Below are 20,023 nucleotides of genomic sequence, written 5' to 3' on the forward strand. Positions count from 1 at the left end.
AGTATGGAAGCGGGCTTCTACCCACACCAGTGAGTCAAGGGAAAGATAGAGAGCACACACAAGATAGAAGCCATAGTCTTCTTATAACCTAAATTAAAAATGACATCTCATTACTTCTTTTGTATTCTATTTCCTGAAAGTGAATCACTAAGGGTGCCCACAATCAAAGGAATGGGAATTGAGCTCTACCTCTTAAGGGGAGGATTATCAAAGCATCTAAACCCACAACACTACATGTAAGCTTTTGCCTTTTAACTCAGAAACTCCATTCCAGGAATATATCCCAAATACACATTGGCAAAAAAAAAAAAAAAAAAAAAAATTACTCATTGCGCTACTATTTTTAATACCAAAAGACATCAGTCAACCCGAACATCTACTAACAGGTCTAGCTGTATAAATTACAGTATACACACAAAACAGTACTATTCAGCTGTAAGAGAGAGACAGAGAGAAGTGTCTCTATGTACTAATATGGAGGTAACTTCAGGATATAATGTTATATGAGGGGAAAAAAAGTAGAAAAAAATGAAAATAGTTTGTTATTACCATTTATTTTCTAAAAATGTGAATATGTATACAGTTAATTCTACTTATTCATGGTAGCTATGTTCAGTTAAGTTGCTGCAAACACAGAATTAGTGAATACTGAACCATTTCTCCAAAGGGGAATAAATCAACATAAAATAGATTATAATCTTAAATTACAACTTTGTATAATTAAGATTATAACCTTAAAAACAACTTATGTTGGTGGATTCTATTTTCTTTATTTTACCAAAAAAAAAAACCCCAAGGTTCAGAACAGTTAAGTAATTTGCCTGAGGTCCAGTAACAAAGGCCAGAGTTAGATTCAAACCCTATCCAACTGACTCCAGAGCTGGAGTTTCTTGCACTACACTGAATTGCCCCTACCATCCCCGTCATCTGTTCATCTCTGTATGAGAGCTGAAACAGGAAGGCAGAGCATCCCCTTGTTTAAACTCAGCCGGGAATGTGTGCATGTGGTAACTCAAATTTTTTGCTACTCTGTGCATGTCTGCCAATGACTGAAAAAACACTGTGAGTATCGATTTTGATATTATAAATACATTTTAGCAAGTAGGTGAATTTGCAGATACAGAATCTGAATAATGAAAATCAACTGTATATGTTTACCTTAAAAATAAAAAGCAAATGATGGAAGAATAAGCCATCAAATAAAATATAATCTACAAAAGGTATTATTAGTTATCTATTGAATTGTAGCAACCTACCCCAAAACTTAGTGGCTTAAAACAACACACATCTATTGTTTCACAGTTTATGTTGGCCAGGAATCTGGACATGGATTATCTGAGTCCTCTGCTTCGGGGTCTTCTACAAATCTATAATCAAGGTATTGGCCCAGGCTGGGGTCTCTTTCATCTGAAGACTCAAATGGGGAGAGATTCATTTCCAAGCTCAACTACATGATTGTTGGCACAATTTAATGCCTCAAGGATTGTTGGACTAAGGGCATTCATGTCTTTGCTGGTTGTTGAGAGGAAGCCACCCACAGTACTTTGCCATCCAACTTACAACTTGCTTATCTATGGAGTCAAGAGAAGAGTCTGTAAGCAAGATGGAAGTCACAAACTTTTATAATCTTATTATCAATATATAAGTGACATCCCCTCTATGTTGCCATATGCCATTGGTTAGAAGCTGCTTACTTATGCAGAGGGTATTACAAAAGGCCATGAATATCAGGAGGTGGGAATAACTGGCTACCTTAGACACTTCCTACCCCAGGGAGGAAGGAAATAAGATAGAAGGGACAGAAATCATACCTAATTTTCTTTGAATATACCATGTTCTGTTGATTTGACTTTGTAACCACAAAAAATTTTACATAATTATAAAACAAAATTAAATTTTATAAACCAATTCCAAACTTCTGTTTCTGATCAAAGTGAAGTAATAGGGAACGGATGGGAACTTTCACCTGAACCAATGGAAGAACCAGAGAAGTGTATGAAGCAATGGCTTTAAAGGTATTAGACATCAGGCTGTGAAGGACAGTGACCCTTGAGAGATGGGAAACAAATTGAGCTGACCCCTCTGATTGCCCAGTTTACTGCGTTGAGAACACTTCTAGGTATGACACAGGACAAGAGAGTCCAGGCAGGGGCCAACAGACTTCCAGAGTGGAGGAGAAAGAACTAATAGTACAGAAAGACCAAGGCAGCTATAGTCACAGAGCAGAAGCCAAAGAGGAGAAAGCTGCACAGAAAGAGAGCTCCAGAGACTTGCAGAGGGTCCACTTCTAGTATTTAGGAGAGTACTGGTCAGTGCATATATGTAAGGAAAATCAGAGTCTGGGAAAAGAGACACCAGAAAGGAAGGAGGAAACAGTAACTGAAGCTCACAGAAAGTCAAGATTAATGCCTGTCCCCACCAGCCAGACTGGAAAACTTTACAATTCCCTGGGAAGAATACACAGAAGGGTCTTGCCTCAATAGTGGGAAATTATTAGCTCTATATTTATATCTTGCTCTGGTGCCACCTAACAATTGTTTCCAAGTAACCTAACTGAACTACAGAAAAAAGCTTCAAAAATATGTATTGGAACACAGAAGTATCTATCATCCAACAAGGTAAAATTCACAATGTCTACCACTAAATCAAGAATTATCAGGCATGTATAGAAACTGGAAAATGATACTCATAATGAAGAGAAAAATCAGTCAAAGAAGAAAAAACAGAGCAGAATTGAAAAAGATGTTGGAAATTGTAGCAATAGATATTAACAAGTCACTATAGATCTTGCAGTCATTAAAAGGATAATGTGAGAATATTATGGACAACTTCAGCCTCATAAATTTGGCAAGGTAGAAGAAATGGACCATTTCTTCAAACACCAAAACTCAACTAAGATGAAATAGATCATCTGCATGGTCCTATAACTATGTAAAAAGTTGATTTTTAAAGACCTCACAAAAAAGGAAAAATGGTTTCACTGGAGAATTCTACCAAAATTTAAAGAATTAACACTGATTTTACACAATCTCTTCCAGAAAATAGAAGAGGAGGGAATACTCCCCAAATCATTTTATCAGGAAATTATTACCAAAACCATACCAAGACTGTACAGTGAAAGAAAACTACAGATCAATATCTCCCATGAACGTAGACATAAAAATCCTCAAAAAATATTAACAAACAAAATTCAACAATCTATAAAAAAAAATTATACACTATGACTAAGTGAAATGTATTCCAAGTATTCAAAGCTGGCTCAAAATAGAAAATTAACCAACAAGATACAAAGAAAAAGTAAATGATTATACCAATTGACACAGAACAGGCATTTGACAAAAATCCAATACTCATGAATGATAAAAAAAAATTCTCAGCAAAATAGTAACGGAGAGGAATTTCCCTAACTTAATGAAGAGCATATACCAAACAAACAAAAATCAAAAAAATACAACCCACAGAAAATATAATACTTAATGATGAAAGATTGAATGATTCCCCTCTTAGATCAGGAACAAGACAATGATGTTTGCTCTCACCATTCTCCTTCAACATAATACTGGAAATTCTACCCACCAAAATAACACAAGAAAGAAAAATTAGAAGCATACAGATCAGAAAGGAAAGAAATAAAACTGTCCCTATATGCAAATGACATGAATGATTGTCTATGTAGGAAATCCAAAGGAATTTACCAATATTGTGCCTAAAACTAAGTGAGTTCAGCAAAGTAAGAGGATACAAGATCAACACAAAAATCAATCACATTTCTCTATACTAATAAAAACATGCAAACACAAATAAAAACAGTACCATTTTTAATCACTCCAAAGAAATTGAAACACTTAGGCTTACACTTATCAAAACATGTAGGATTTTAGGAAGAAAATCACAAAATGTCATTAAAAGAAATCAAATAGAGATATACCATGGTCCCTGATATGAAGACTATAAACAATAAAGATGTTAATGATGCCCAAATTGATCTATAGGCTTAAAGCAATTTCTCTTAAAAATGATAGCAAGTTTTGTTTTGATTTTTGTAGACTTAGATAAAATTATTTTAAAATTTATATGGTGTTCCTTAAAAAAACTAAAAATAGAGTTCCCATATGATCCAGCAATCCCATTCCTGGGCATATATCCAGAAAAGATGAAAACTCTAATTTGAAAAGATACATGCACCCCAATGTTCATAGCAGCACTATTTACAGTAGCCAACACATGGAAACAACCTAACTGTCCATCAACAGATGAATGGATAAAGAAGATGTGGCACATATATAAAATGGAATATTACTCAGCCATAAAAAAATGAAATAATGCCATTTGCAGCAACAAGGATGGATCTAGAGATTATCATACTAAGTGAAGTAAGTCAGAAAGAGAAACACAAATATCATAAGATATGACTTATATGTGGAATCTAAAAAAAGATACAAATGAACTTATTTACAAAACAGAAATAGACTCACAGACATAGAAGACAAACTTACGGTCATCAAGGGGAAAGGTAGGGAGGAATATATTAGGAGTTTAGGATTAACAGATAGACACTACTATATATAAAACAGATAAACAACAAAGACGTATCGTATGGCACAGGGAACTAGATTCAATATCTTGTAATACCCTATAATGGAAAAGAATCTGAAAAAGAATACATATATATATATATATATATATATATATATATATACGAATCATCTTGCTATACAACTGAAACCAACACAACACTGTATATCAACTATACTTCAATAAAAAGTTGCTTGTTGGGCTTCCCTGGTGGCGCAGTGGTTGAGAGTCCGCCTGTCGATGCAGGGGACATGGGTTCATGCCCCGGTCCGGGAGGATCCCCCATGTCGCAGAGCGGCTAGGCCCGTGAGCCATGGCCGCTGAGCCTGCGCATCTGGAGCCTGTGCTCCGCAACGGGAGAGGCCACAACAGTGAGAGGCCCGCATACCGCATAAAAAAAAAAAAAGTTGCTTGTTTTGAAAAAAAACTTACATGGAAAGAAACAGGCCCTAGAATAGCTAAAACAATCTTGACAATGAAGAAACAAGTGGAAGGAATTACTCCCACAACTTCTATTAAACATTGTACTGGAGTTTCTAGTCAGTGCAATAAGGCAAAAAAGAAATTAAAACCGTCTGGTTGGGAAAGGAAAGGGTAAAACCACATTCACTTGTAGATAACATGATCTTCTATGCAGAAAACCCAATGTATTCTACCAAAAAATGGTACTAGAACTAATTAGTAAGCTCAGGAAGGTTGAAGTATACCAGATCAATATACAATAATTAGTTGTACTTCCATATACAATCAATAAATAACCAGAAATTAAAATTTAAAACATCTACAGTAGAATTTTTAAGTATGAAAGGTTTGGGGGCAAATCTGACAAAAGATGTGAAACATCTGTACACTGAAAACTATAAAACAATGCTAACAGAAATGAAAGACTTAAAGGAGCTACATCACATTCATGTGTCAGCTCATTATTTTTATAATGTCTAATTCTGCAAATTGACTTATAAGTTCAGTGCAATCTATTCAAAACAGCAGCAAGCTTTAGAGGAGAAACTGACAAGGAAAGAAAGAAAACTGTCACTGTATGAGAAGGACAGTTTTATATTCACACGGAAAGGAAAAGGACCAAGAATCGCCAAAACAATTTAGCAAAAAAAAAAAAAAAATTAACTTTGAGGCTTAACACTACCTGATCTCAAGGCTTATTATACACACACTGCAATAATCAAGAGTGTGGTATTGGTGTAAAGATAGAAAAATGTATAAATGAAACAGAATAGATAGTTCAGAAATAGATCCAAGTGATACAATAACAAAGGCAATTCTGTGGGGGAAAGAATCACCTTTTCAACAAATAGTGCTGGAATAATTGGATATCCATAATTTAAATTGAAACCTTAATCCATTCTTCATACTACATACAAAAAAATTAACTCAAAATGGCTCATAGCCCTAAATATAAAATCTAAAACTCTTAGAATAAAATGCAGGAGAAATCCTTTGTGATCTAGGATGAGGCAAAGATTTCTTAGTTGATACCAAAAGCACAAATCATAAAATAATAAATGATAAATTGGACCTCTGGTATTCAAAAGACACAATTTAAGAGAATAAAAAGAGAAGCCACAGACTAGGAGAAATTGTTTCCAAGTCATATATCTAATAAGGAACCATCAGCCAGAATATATGAAGACCTCTAACAACGAAATTATTTAAAACTGACCAAAAGATTTAAACAGACACTTCACTAAAGATATACTGATGGCAAATAAGAATAGGAAAAGATGCCCAACATCATTAGTCATCAGGGAAATACTATGGTATCATAATGAGATGCCATTAATCACTTACTAAAATGACTATAATTTTAAAAACTAATATTACCAAATACTGGCAAGGATGTAGAGAAATGAACTTTTACACACAGCTAGTGGGAATGTAAAATGGTGCAATCCCTTTGGAAAACAGGCAATTCCTCAGGTTAAGTATTCACTGACTATATGATCCAGCCATGCCACTCCTAATGTTTATCCAAGAGAATTAAGTATTAGGCATGTGCACAATACAACAAACAACATCCAATACATGTGCATGCAAACATTTGTACAGGAATGTTCATAGCAGCTTTATTTGTAAAAGCCAAAAACTAAAATTAACTCAAATGTCCATCATAGGCATCCATACGATAGAATACTAATCAGCGACAGAAAGGAATGAACTCTTGGTACACACAGAAAATCGGATTAAATTCAAAATAAGTATGCTGAGTGAAAGAAATCAGTAAAAACAAGAGTGCATACATTATGATTCTTCTTATATCAAATTCTAGAAAATGAAAATGGATATATAGTGGCAGAAAACAGGTCAGTCGTTGCCTGGGGATGAGGCAGAGAGCCAGTTGGGGAAGAGGAATTAATTTCCAAGCGATAAGAAAAAACTTAGGGGGATGATGGACATTTTCATTCTCTTGACTGTGGTGACAGTTTCACTGGTGTATACATAAACCAATGTTATCAAATATGTGCGATTTTTTGTCTATTAAACCTCAATAAACCTGCTTTTAAAAAACCCTACAGCATGCCTTAAAATGCCCTACATTATCTTCCTCAATTTTTTTGACATCATTATAAACCACTTCCTCTCATTCATTCCACTTCAGACATTCTTGTTCTTCTTCAACTCACTTTCACTTTAGGGCTTTTGAGAATGCTCCTCTTACTAGTATACAGATTTATCACTACTCTCACCAATTACCATAGCAAATAAGAAATATTTAGATTATCTCCCCAAAATGAAAATACCTTTTTCTTCTGGTCTTCCCTTCTCTTCTCATCTTTCTTACTCCCAACTTACCCACACCTTAAAAGCTTTCTGATGTATAAAATTTTGGGTAGGGCTTCCCTGGTGGCACAGTGGTTGAGAGTCTGACTGCCAATGCAGGGGACACAGGTTCGTGCCCCGGTCTGGGAAGATCCCACATGCCGCGGAGCGGCTGGGCCCGTGAGCCATGGCCGCTGAGCCTGCGTGTCCGGAGCCTGTGCTCCACAACGGGAGAGGCCACAACAGTGAGAGGCCCATGTACCGCAAAAAAAAAAAAAAATTTTGGGTAATTCCACTCAGGTTATTAAATGAGTAAAACTGTTCATTCACTCTATCATTTAGTTGTTCAGCAAATATTCAGTGAACATCTACTATGTGTCACGCACTCTTTTATAGCTTCAGCTATATCATTTTAATACAGCTAAATATTCCTGTTCCATTCATACTTAAATGCTACCAAAACGGATAGACAATAAACAATAAACAAGATAAATTACAATATGACAAAAGTTACCATTTAAAAAGTGAACTAAAACAAGGAAAATTAGGAATGCTTAGGGGAGTGTTGTTGTATCACACATGGAGTCTGCTACTCTTAGAGAATTCTGATCTAACCAGTCATCTAAGAACTCACACTCATAATACAGTGTAATTCTACAGTGATAGAACACTGTATAATGATAATTAAGAGTGTACGCTCCCTAGCTCTACCAGAAGAAAAAGAATAATAAAGATTAGAGCAGAGATAAACAAAATAGACACTAAAAACCAACAGAGAAAATTAATGAAACCAAGAGTTTGTTCTTCAAAAAGATCAACAAAATTGGCAAACCTTTAACTAGACTTACTAAGAAAAAAGAGAAGAAATTCAAATAACTAAAATCAGAAATGAAAGAGGGGACATTACAACTGATTTTACAGAGCTAAAAAAGATTGTAAGAGAGTACCATGAACAACTGTACACCAACAAATTGAATAATCTAGATGAAACAAATTCCTAGAAACTCAAAACTTACCAGTACTAAATCATGAAGAAATAGAAAATCAATAGATTTAAAACCAGTAAGGAGATTGCATAAGTAATCAAAAACCTCACAATACATAACCCTGACTACAACTGTTGGGGGCACTTTCCTCCACAGTAGAGGTCAAGGAGACAAGAAGGTCATATTTCACCCCATTAAAGATGAAGAGTCTGAAACACAAAGAAAAGCAAGATCTAGACAAGCAAGACAGTCTAGAAGATCAACACAGCATAGACTGATCTTTAGGAAGCTGAAAAAACAATATGAAGAAGTCATTGTACCCAAATCAGAGAAAAAGGAAAAGAAAAAGGGGGAAAAGGAAAGCAGGATAAAGAGAAGGAAGAAGGAAAGAAGCAGAAACATCTAGAGAAGATAAATATGAACAAAAGTACTTCAGAACATATGATAAGATTTATCAGCCTTGTCTCCCAAGGCAATAGAAATAAAAGAATAAACAAATGCAACCTAATCAAACTTATAAGCTTTTGCACAGCAAAGGAAACCATAAACAAAATGGAAAGAGACAACCTACAGATGGGGAGAAAATACTTGCAAATGATGTGACTGACAAGGACTTAATTCCAAAATATATAAACAGCTCATACAACTCAATAACAAAAAACCAACCCAGTCAAAAAATGGGCAGAAGAGCTAAATAGATGTTTCTCCAAAGAAGACATACAGATGGCCAACAGACACATGAAAAGATGCTCAACATTCTAATTATTAGAGAAATGCAAATCAAAATTACAATGAGGTACCACCTCACACCAATCAGAATGGCCGTGATTAAAAAGTCTACAAGTAATAAATGCTGGAGAGGATGTGGAGAAAAGGGAACCCTCTTACACCATTGCTGATGTAAATTGGTGCAGCCACTATGGAAAACAGCATGGAGGTTCCTCAAAAAACTAAAAATAGAGTTGTCATATGATCCAACAATCCCATTCCTGGGCATATACCTAGACAAAACTATAATTCGAAAAGATACATGCACCCCTATGTTCATAGCAGCATTATTTACAATAGCCAAGACAGGCAACCTAAATGTCCACTGACAGATGAATGGATAAAGAAGATGTGGTGTATATATATACATATACACACACACACACACACACACACACACACACACACACACACACACACACAATGGAATACTACTCAGCCATAAAAAAGAACGAAATAATGCCATTTGCAGCAACATGGATGCAACTAGAGATTATCATACTATGTAAAGTAAGTCAGAAAGAGAAAGGCAGATACCATATGACATCACTTATATGTGGAATCTAAAATATGACACAAATGAAATTATCTATGAAACAGAAACAGACTTACAGACATAGAACACAGACTTGTGGTTGCCAAGCGGAGGTGAAGGGGTGGGGAGGGATGGGGTGAGAGTTTGGGATTAGCAGATGCAAACTACTATATATAGAATGGATAAACAACAAGGTTCTACTGTATTGCACAGGGAACTATATTCAATATCCTGTAATAAAACATAATGGAAAAGAAAAAAAAATTATCAGCCTTACAGACAAGAACTCACTTCAAGTTCAACCACTCCATCCTGTTCACTTTCTTTCTTTCTTTTTTTTTTTTGTAACTTGTTAGCTTGTTTATGTCTCTCTGGGCATCATTCCCCACATGTGGGGCCCAGCTCTCTGGAACCTTCACTGGCCATCTTTTCCTCGTTTCTCCCCTGGGCACCAGAACCGCATAGGTAGATACATCCATGCGTCTCCCGCATCTATAGACGCCTCCTGCCTCTTGTGCTATTTGGCCAAACTCTGAGGCTCCCCCGGCACCTTCATCTCCGGGTCTGTCCTGGTGGGGCCTTCCTCCCTAGGGTAGTAGTGCAGGGGATTGGGCCACAGTTCCTCGCCGATGATCTCAGCAATCCTGTTAGACCCTGGGCAGTTGTGGTCAGACAACCAGTTGGGGAAGTTAAGGCTGGTGGTGTCCTGCCTGCAGTTGGGGGCTCCTCATTCATAATCCCAGAACCACTGGACGGGAGTGGAACGATATGCCCTATATCCAGCAATGCTAAGGTGATACTCCTTAATGATCATGTCATTCCAGCAGCAGGTGTTGTTCCAAAAGAAAAACATCAACCTGCAGTGGTGCCTGGGATGGCCCAGTTCCTGCACCTCCAAATTGATCATGCAGCTGAGCGTGTCTTCATCTTGGTCACTGATCATGGCCGATATCTGGGAGTGGTTCATAATGGCTCTGGCCCATAAGCCAGGAATGCCCTGGATGATGGCCCTTCTGCGATCCAACTGAGGATTCCGGCTCTGACTGATCTTGCACTTGCTCTGCTGGCTTGGGCATTCAGAGTGCTCAGCTCTAACTGCAGGGCCCCCAGTGCCTCCAGCAGGGGCCGGGCAGTCGTGGGTCCCAGTTCTGGCTCTTCCTGCCCCTGCTCCTGGGGCTTCTCCTCCCGCTCCCCCGCCTGCATCTCCTCTTGCTCCTCCTCCACCACCACCTCCACCACTTGCAAGATGTCCTCCACCAGCAGCCCTAACTCTTCCCGGATCCCCGCCACCTCTCCCTCCTCCAGGGCCACACCTTGCTGCACGACCTCCACCCTGAAGATGGTGGCCTCCTTGCCTGACCCACCAGCTAGTGTCCATGCTGTACCCACCTCCCCCACCGCACCTGGGGACCCGCAGGCCCCTGCTTCCTGAGCACCCCCTCCCACAACTAGGATGACCCAGGGTCCCTGGGCAGCGCTGCCTTCCCCAGACCCCGCCTCACTCACCATGTGGCCCTGGTCCTGAGCTGGGGCAGCTGCGAAGGAGCGGGAGGTGGAAGCACAGCACGTGGCCTGCAGAGCAAGCAGGCCCAGCGACCAGAGTCACCCTGCGCCGCGGACCTCGGGGTGGGGGGTGAGGGCATCCTGTTCACTTTCTACCATGAACAGTTCACTCTACGATTCAAGTCATCTAAACAGGCCAAACAATCTTGTAGGTATAACTTCTGCGTATTCCAGAAGATTAGAAAATGAAAAAGAGGGAGAAAAGAGAGAAGAAAAAAGAGAAAACAAGCACACCCTAAATCAATCAGAGAGCAACAGTGACCAAGAGAGAAAAGAAGATCTACAGGAGTTTCATTTTGGACACAAGATAGAGACGAAAATGAAAAAGAACAACAATCAGATACAGATGGGAGATCCAATAAGAAAGAAACTTAGGTGGATTCCATTTCTAGATGTGAAACAAGTTCTATGTCATCTAGTGATTGGTATTAATTCCTTGCTGGGTTGCTCTGGATCATACAGTTACTTTAAAAAAAGAAAGACTTACAGTAGCAGGCTAGAAAAGGATAACTTACCTGACTTTAAAAAGCTTTATGAACAAATTCGAACTGAAAATGAAAAGCTGAAAGCCTAGCTACATGATACATATATGAAACTGACAGATCTTAAACTGCAATTAGAAAAGGCCACCAGAGACAAGAAAGATTTGCAGATAGGTCACTATTGGGAGTTGGGAAAAAAGGGGACAGAGAGCTCTAAAAAGAATATCTCAAGTGAAAGAAGAGCTCAAAATGTTAACAGATCTAAAAGCAGACAACCAGAGGCTAAAGGATGAAAATGGGGACTTGAGCAGAGTCATAAGCAAACTTTCCAAATTAAATAAAAAGCAGCAAGTAATGGAATTGTACATATTTGCAATCCCATGGACCATAACTGAAAGTCACTGGAAACTGGGAAGGATCCTTGGAGGCTATCATTTTTGGATATGCTGCCAATTGCCTACTTATCTAGGATTTCTGTTTCATTTTGTTTTTCTTTTTTTTTCCTTGTATCGAGGTCATTGTTTCATGTTAATGCAGCTGCTGAGAAGTGGGGTTTTTCATTTAGTTATTTTAAATAACTGAGAAAACTTGTGTACAACTCCAGCATATAAAGAAAGTGTTCAAGGCCAGATATGCCTCAGATATTTAACCAGCAAGCCTTAGTTGTACATAAATACTTTGGTGTCAACAAAAACTTTCGGCTCTCACAGAAGACAGTTATTCAGCATTTTTTGATCTGCCAGTTTTCAGTTTTTCAATATTTTAGTTTTTTTTGCTTTACATCTAAGTTTGGGTTTGTATTTTTTCTTTATAACTCTTCATGTGGCAGACATTTCTATGTTTTCATACCTTTATCATTTACAGAAAAGAACATGTGCTCTTCTGAGATTGTTGTTAGGTGCAGGCTAATGCTGTGTTGTCCCCCAGCTGGAACTGAGTTGCTTGGAGGAACATTTTTTTCTCATTGTTTGTGCAATATGCATTTATTTCTTATATGAATGCTTTAAAGTCAATTGAGATTAGATTTTTCTAAGTCCTACTTTCTGCCTTCACTGGTAGGATGTTGTTTCTGTTGTTTATTATTGTAGAATAAGAGATTAGACCCTGTAATCTTCACATTCATTTTGCAGGTACTGAGTGATACTGTATATATAAGTGTGTGTTGCTTGATATTTAGAAAACCCCGTGGCACACTTGACTATTTTCTTATTTCAAAAATCTGTTAACACAAGTAGGCTATTCCATAATAGTGTTAAAAGCAAAATTTGCTAACAATGTGATATAAAGACTTTAAAAAGTACCCTATCTTTATAAAACTTTTCTACTGTAAAGTGCTTTTATTTTCAGTTTTCATTTGATAGTTTTCAACCACAATTTAAGTTGCATAGATAAATGCTTCACATTTCAAATACCTATATTTATCTGAGTGTTGTCTAAAATTGTTGTGCTAGCCAAAGTAATGCTATGAAGTCATTTCCAGATTTAACCCATGAGTTAATGTTAAATGCATTGTTATTGCCATGGGAAGAGGCACTGACTTTGATACTACCAGCATATCAAGACTATACATGTACCAGTGACCTTTAAAAAAAAAAACCAAGTACATAATGAATATGGCTTTTATTTGGACAAATAGCTTTATATTTTAATTAAACCATGCAAAAACTATTACATCTTTCTAGCATGTAACTGTCTCCTTATCCACTGAACATTTCAGACTTTTGAATAAATTGTACATTGGAAAGCTTATGGTCACTAATTGTATTACTGATTGTAGTGTATATTACACAAAATGTGAATTTGTCCCCCCTCATTTTAGAAGGTCACTGTGTTCTACTGCCTATCTGAGATTATTTTGGGGTTGGGAAAGAGTGTTTTCCCAGAAGGATTGTAAGTCTTCTCTCTCGATGGGTTTTATGAAGACGTGAGGTTATGTTCTTACCACCAAGCTCAGGATTCTAGATATTTAAAGGTACAAGGATAGTTATGGGAATTTTATTTTGATTTGAATTGTATGAATAGAACATCTGAATATAGAGAATTTCCATGATCTTATGAGGGCATAAAATACACAGATAATTGAACAGTTTGAGGGACTGCACAACATTTACGTATGAAAACAGGAATAAAATTAAGAAAACAATTTCATTTATAGTAGCAAGAAAAAGAATAAAATACACGGGACTAAAGTTAATCAAGGAGACAAAAGACTTGTACATGGAAAACTACAAAACACTGCTGAAAGAAATTAGAGAAACACACAAACGGAAAGAAATCTCATATTCATGGACTGGAAGATTTAATACTGTTAAGATGTAAATATCCAAAGTGGTCTACAGATTCAATGTAATTTCCATCAAAACTCCAATAATGCTTTTTGCCAAAATAGAAAAATCCATCCTAAAATTTATATGTAACCTCAGGAAACACTGTATAACCAAAACAATCTTCAAAGGAAAAACAATGTTGTAAGTCTAACACATCCTGATTTCAAAACTTATTACAAAGCTACTGTAATCAAAAGAGTGTGGTATTGGCATAAGAAAATACATATAAACCAACGTAATAGAACAGAGAGGACAGAAATAAACCCTTGCATATATGGTCAAATGATCTCAACAAAGATGCCAAGACCATTAAAAGGGGAAAGAACAGTCTTTTTCAATAAATAGCATTGGGAAAACTGGATAGCCACATGCAAAAGGATGAATTTGTACCTTATCTAACACCATATATAAAATTACCTCAAACTGGATCAAGGTCCTAAACAAGAGCCACCTGTCAAAGCTGCCTTTCAGAAATGAAGGAGAGATACTTTCCCAGACAGCAAAAACTGAGGAGGTTCATCACCACTATACCAGCTTTACAAGAAATGCCAAAAGGAATTCTTTAAGCTGAAATACTAGCTAGTAACATGAAAATATAAAACACAATTGTAAAGGTAAGTACATAGTCAAATTCGGAATATTCTAATACTATCATACAATGGTGTATTAACCACTTAACTCCAGTAGAAAGGTTAAAAAAGATAAAAGTATTAAAAATAACTGTAGCCAAAATAATTTGTTAATGGATATACAAATAAAAAGACATAAACTGTTACATTAAAAACATAAAATGAGGGGGAGTAAAGGGTAGTTTTGTATGCAACCAGGTTATCATCAGCTTACAATAGAATAAGATATTTTATGTGAGCCTCATGATAATCACAGCAAAAACCTATTGTAGATACACAAAAGATAAAGAGAGGGGAATCAAAGAACACCTCTAAGGAAAATCATCAATTAACAAAGGAAGACAGCAAGAGAGGAAAAAAAGAAAAATAGAAATACAAGACAGTCAGGAAACAATAAGATGGCATCAATAAATCTTTGCTGATCAACAATTACTTTAAATTGATTAAATTATCCAGTCAAAAGGCATACAGTGGCTGAATAGATTAAAAAAACAACAACAAAACAAGACCCAATAATATGCTGCCTACAAGAGACTCACTTCAGCTTTAGGAACATGTATAGGTTCAAAGTTACAGAATGGGAAAAGATATTCCAAGCAAATGGAAACCAAAAGAGATCAAGCATAGCTATACTTATATTAGACAAAATATACTATAAGTTAAAAACTGAAACAGAGACAAAAAAGTTCATTATATAATGATAAAAGGGTCAATTAATCAAGATAATACAATATTATAAATATATATACACCCAACATTGGACTACCTAAATATTAGGCAAATACTAACAGGTCTGAAGAGAGAAATAAAACTACAGTAATAGTAGAGGACTTCAATACCCCACTTTCAACAATGGATAGATCATCCAGGCAGAAAATCAACAAAGGAACTTGAACTACATTTTAAATCAAATGGACACATACACAACATTTCATTCAACAGCAAAGGAATACACATTCTTCCCAATGGCACACAGGACATCCTCCAGGATAAATCATAAGATAGATCACAAAACAAGTCATAGCATATTTATGAAGAGTGAAACCATATCAAGTGTCTTTTCTGACCACAGTGGTATGAAACAAGAAATCAATAACAGAAGCAAAACTGAAAAGCTCACAAATATGTGCCCACTCTTGACACTTCTACTGAACATAGTACTAGAAGTACTAGCCAGAGCAATTAGTCAAAAAAAAAGAAAACAGCCATCCAAATTGAAAAGTAAAAAGTGTCTCTGTTCGCAGATGACATGACCTTATATACAGGTATACCTCAGACATATTGAGGGTAAAGTTCCAGGCCACTGCAATAAAGTGAAGAGCGCAATAAAGTGAGTTGCACAAATGTTTTGGTTTCCTAGTACATATAAAAGCTATGCTCAAAATAGAGTCATGTACCAAAATGTTAATTGCAGCTCTATTTACAATAGCCCGGAGATGGAAACAACCTAAGTGCCCATCATCGGATGAATGGATAAAGAAGATGTGGCACGTATATACAATGGAATATTACTCAGCCATAAAAAGAAACGAAATTGAGCTATTTGTAATGAGGTGGATGGACAGAGAGTCTGTCATACAGAGTGAAATAAGTCAGAAAAAGAAAGACAAATACCGTATGCTAACACATATATATATGGAATTTAAGGAAATAAAATGTCATGAAGAACCTAGGGGTAAGACAGGAATAAAGACTCAGACCTACTAGAGAATGGACTTGAGGATATGGGGAGGGGGAAGGGTAAGCTGTGACAAAGCGAGAGAGTGGCATGGACATATATACACCACCAAACGTAAAATAGATAGCTAGTGGGAAGCAGCCGCATAGCACAGGGAGATCAGCTTGGTGCTTTGTGACCACCTAGAGGGGTGGGATAGGGAGGGCGGGAGGGAGCGAGACACAAGAGGGAAGAGATATGGGAACATATGTATATGTATAACTGATTCACTTTATTATAAAGCAGAAACTAGCACACCATTGTAAAGCAATTATACTCCAATAAAGATGTAAAAAATATATATATACTGTAGTCTATTAAGTATGTAATAGCATTATATCTAAAAGCATGTAATACTTTAATTTATAAATAACTTATTGCTAAATAATGCTAACCACCATCTGAGCTTTCAGCGAGTCTTACTTTTTGTTGATGGAGAGTCTTGCCTCAATGTTGATGGCTGCTGACTGATCAGTGGCGGCTGCTGGAGGTCGGGGTGACTGTGGCAATTTCTTAAAATAAGACAACAGTGAAGTTTGCCACATTAATTGACTCTTCCTTCACGTATGATTTCTCTGTAGCATGCAATGTTTGATAGCATTTTACCCACAGAACTTCTTTCAAAGTTGCAGTTAATCCTCTCAAACCCTGCCGCTGCTTTATCAACTAAGTTTAAGTAATACTCTAAATCCTTTGTTGTCATTTCAACAATCTTCACAACATCTTCACCAGAAGTAGATTCCATCTCAAGAAACCATTTTTTTTGCTCATTCATAAGAAGCAACTCCTCATCCGTTACAGTTTTATCATGAGATTGTAGCACCTCAGTCACATCTTCAGGCTCCACTTCTAATTCTGCAAGAATTACCAAAATGTGACACAGAGACAAAAAGTGAGCAAATACTGTTGAAAAAATGGCACCAATAGATTTGCTCAACACAGGCTTGCCACAAACCTTTGGCTTGTAAAAAACACATCTGCAAAACATAATAAAGTGAAGCATGATAAAGCAAAGTATGCTTGTACAGAAAACTAGAGACTTTACCAAAAAACTTGTTAAAATAATAAACAAATTCAGAAAAGCTGAAGGATACAAAATCAATATGCAAAAATCAGTTATTCATCTATATACAAACAATGAACTATTGGAAAGAGAAAGTAAGAAAACAATCCCAGGGAATTCCCTGGCAGTCCAGTGGTTAGAACTTAGTGCTTTCACTGCTGAGGGCCTGGGTTCGATCCCTGGTCAGGGAACTAAGATCCTGCAAACCACACAGCATGGCCAAAAAAAGAAATCCCATTTACAACAGCATCAAAAACAATAAAATACTTAGCTATAAACTCAAACTGTAAACTGAAAACTCTACGATACCAATTTAAAAAACTGAAGAGGACACAAATAAATGAAAAGATTGGAAGATTTAATATTGTTAAAATGTCTATAGTAGCAAAACAATCTGTAGTTTCAATGCACCCACTATTAAAATTCCATTGGCATTTTTCACAGACATAGAAAAAACAATCTTAGAATTCATCAGGAACCACAAAGACACTGAATAGCCAAAGCAATACTGAAAAAGAAGAACAAAGCTGGAGGCAACACATTTCCTGATGTCAAATTATATTACAAATCTATAGTAATCAACAGAATGGTACTGCCATAAAAAGACACATAAACTAGCAGAACAGAATAGAAAGCACAGACATAAACCCATACACATACAGTCAGCTAATCTTCATCAAGAACACACAATGGAGAAGGGATAATCTCTTCATTAAATGGTGCTGGGAAAACTGGGTATCCACATTCAGAAGAATGAAACTGGACCCCTACCTTACACTACTCACAAAAGTTATCTCAAAATGGATTAAAGACTAAATTTACCTGAAACCATATAACTCCTAGAAGAAAACAGGGGAAAAGCTCCTTGACATTGGTCTTGGCAATGATTTTTTTTGGATATGACACTGAGAGCAGAGGAAATAAAAACAAAATAAACAAGTGGAACTACATCAAACTAAAAAGCTTCTGACTACAAGTAACTCAATTTCGTTTCTTTTTATGGCTGAGTAATATTCCATTGTATATGTCATACAGAGTGAAGTAAGTCAGAAAGAGAAAAACTAATACCGTATGCTAATGCATATATATGGAACCTAAAATAAAAATGGTACTAATGAACCTAATGGCAGGGCAGGAATAAAGACGCAGACATAGAGAATGGACTTGAGGACATGGGTGGCAGGGGAGGGGAAGCTGGCGTTAAGTGAGAGTAGCACTGACATATATACACTACCAAATGTAAAATAGATAGCTAGTGGGAAGCAACAGCATAGCACAGGGATCAGTTCGGTGCTCTGTGATGACCTAGAGGGGTAGGATAGGGAGGGTGGGAGGGAGGCTCAAGAGGGAGGGGATATGGGCATATATGTATGCATGTGGTTGATTCACTTTGTTGTACAACAGAAACTAACACAGCATTGTGAAGCAGTTATACTCCAATAAAGATGTATAAAAAATTTTAAAAATAATTATAAATCTAAATTAATTAATTAAAAGGCTTCTGAAAAGGAAATAATCAACAAAATGAAAAGACAACCTATGGAAGGGGGGAAAATACTTGCAAATCATTGATCTGGTAAGAAGTTAATATCCAAAATATATAAGGAACTCATACAACTCAATAGCAAAGAAACAATCTGATTATAAAATGGGCAGAGAAATTCAATAGGCATTTTTCCAAAGAAGACATCCAAATGGTCAACAGGTATATGAAAAGGTGCTCAACATCACTAATCATCAGAAAAGAGCAAATCAAAACCATTCTAACCTCATACCTGTTAGAATGGCTATTATCAAAAAGACAGATAACATGTTGGCAACGATGCAGAGAAAGGGGAACCCTATACACTACTGGTATGAATGTAAATCAGCACAGCTATTATGGAAAACATATGGAGGTTTCTAAAAAAGTCCTGCTTGTGGGCATATATATCAAAAGGAAGTGAAATCACTACTTGAAGAGATACCTACACCCCCATGTTCACTGCAGCATTAATCACAATAGTCATTTTTATAACTACATGACAGGACTTCCCTGGTGGCACAGTGGTGAATCTGCCTGCCAATGCAGGGGACACGGGTTCAAGCCCTGGTCCAGGAAGATCCCACATGCCACGGAGCAACTAAGCCCATGCGCCACAACTATTGAGCCTGCGCTCTAGAGCCCACAAGCCACGAGTACTGAGCCCGTGTGCCTAGAGCCTGTGCTACACGAGAAGCCACCGCAACAAGAAAAGCCACTGCAACAAGGAAGCCCCTGCACCACAACAAAGAGTAGCCCCTGCTCACCGCAACTAGAGAAAGCCCGTGCACAGCCACCAAGACCCAATGCAGCCAAAAATAAATAAATAAATAAATTTATTTTTAAAAACTACATATGACTATATATATATATATATATATATATATATATATATATATATATAGTCATATATAAAATTCAGCTATAAAAAATGAAGGAATTCCTGTACAGCACGGTGGCTATAGTTAACAATACTGCATCATATGTTTGCAAGTTGCTAACAGAGTAAATCTTGAAAGTTCTTAGCACAGGAAAAAAACCTGTAGCTATATGAAGTGATGGATGTTAGCTAAATTTACAG

At 36.8% G+C, this 20,023-nt stretch overlaps 1 protein-coding gene and 2 pseudogenes across 1 annotated transcript in view; 1 reads left to right on the top strand and 2 right to left on the bottom strand.

Annotated features, from left to right (window-relative positions):
- Positions 1-20,023, bottom strand: part of LOC117307482 (uncharacterized) — a 186,029-nt gene that overhangs the window by 100,420 nt on the left and 65,586 nt on the right. The window lies entirely within an intron of this gene.
- On the bottom strand, positions 4,717-11,316 carry LOC141278342 (testis-specific Y-encoded protein 1 pseudogene; annotated as a pseudogene).
- LOC109548199 (protein phosphatase 1 regulatory subunit 12A pseudogene) lies at positions 11,294-12,266 on the top strand (annotated as a pseudogene).

The sequence above is a fragment of the Tursiops truncatus genome, chromosome 3 (genome assembly GCF_011762595.2).
Source record: "Tursiops truncatus isolate mTurTru1 chromosome 3, mTurTru1.mat.Y, whole genome shotgun sequence".
Taxonomy (NCBI): domain Eukaryota; kingdom Metazoa; phylum Chordata; class Mammalia; order Artiodactyla; family Delphinidae; genus Tursiops; species Tursiops truncatus.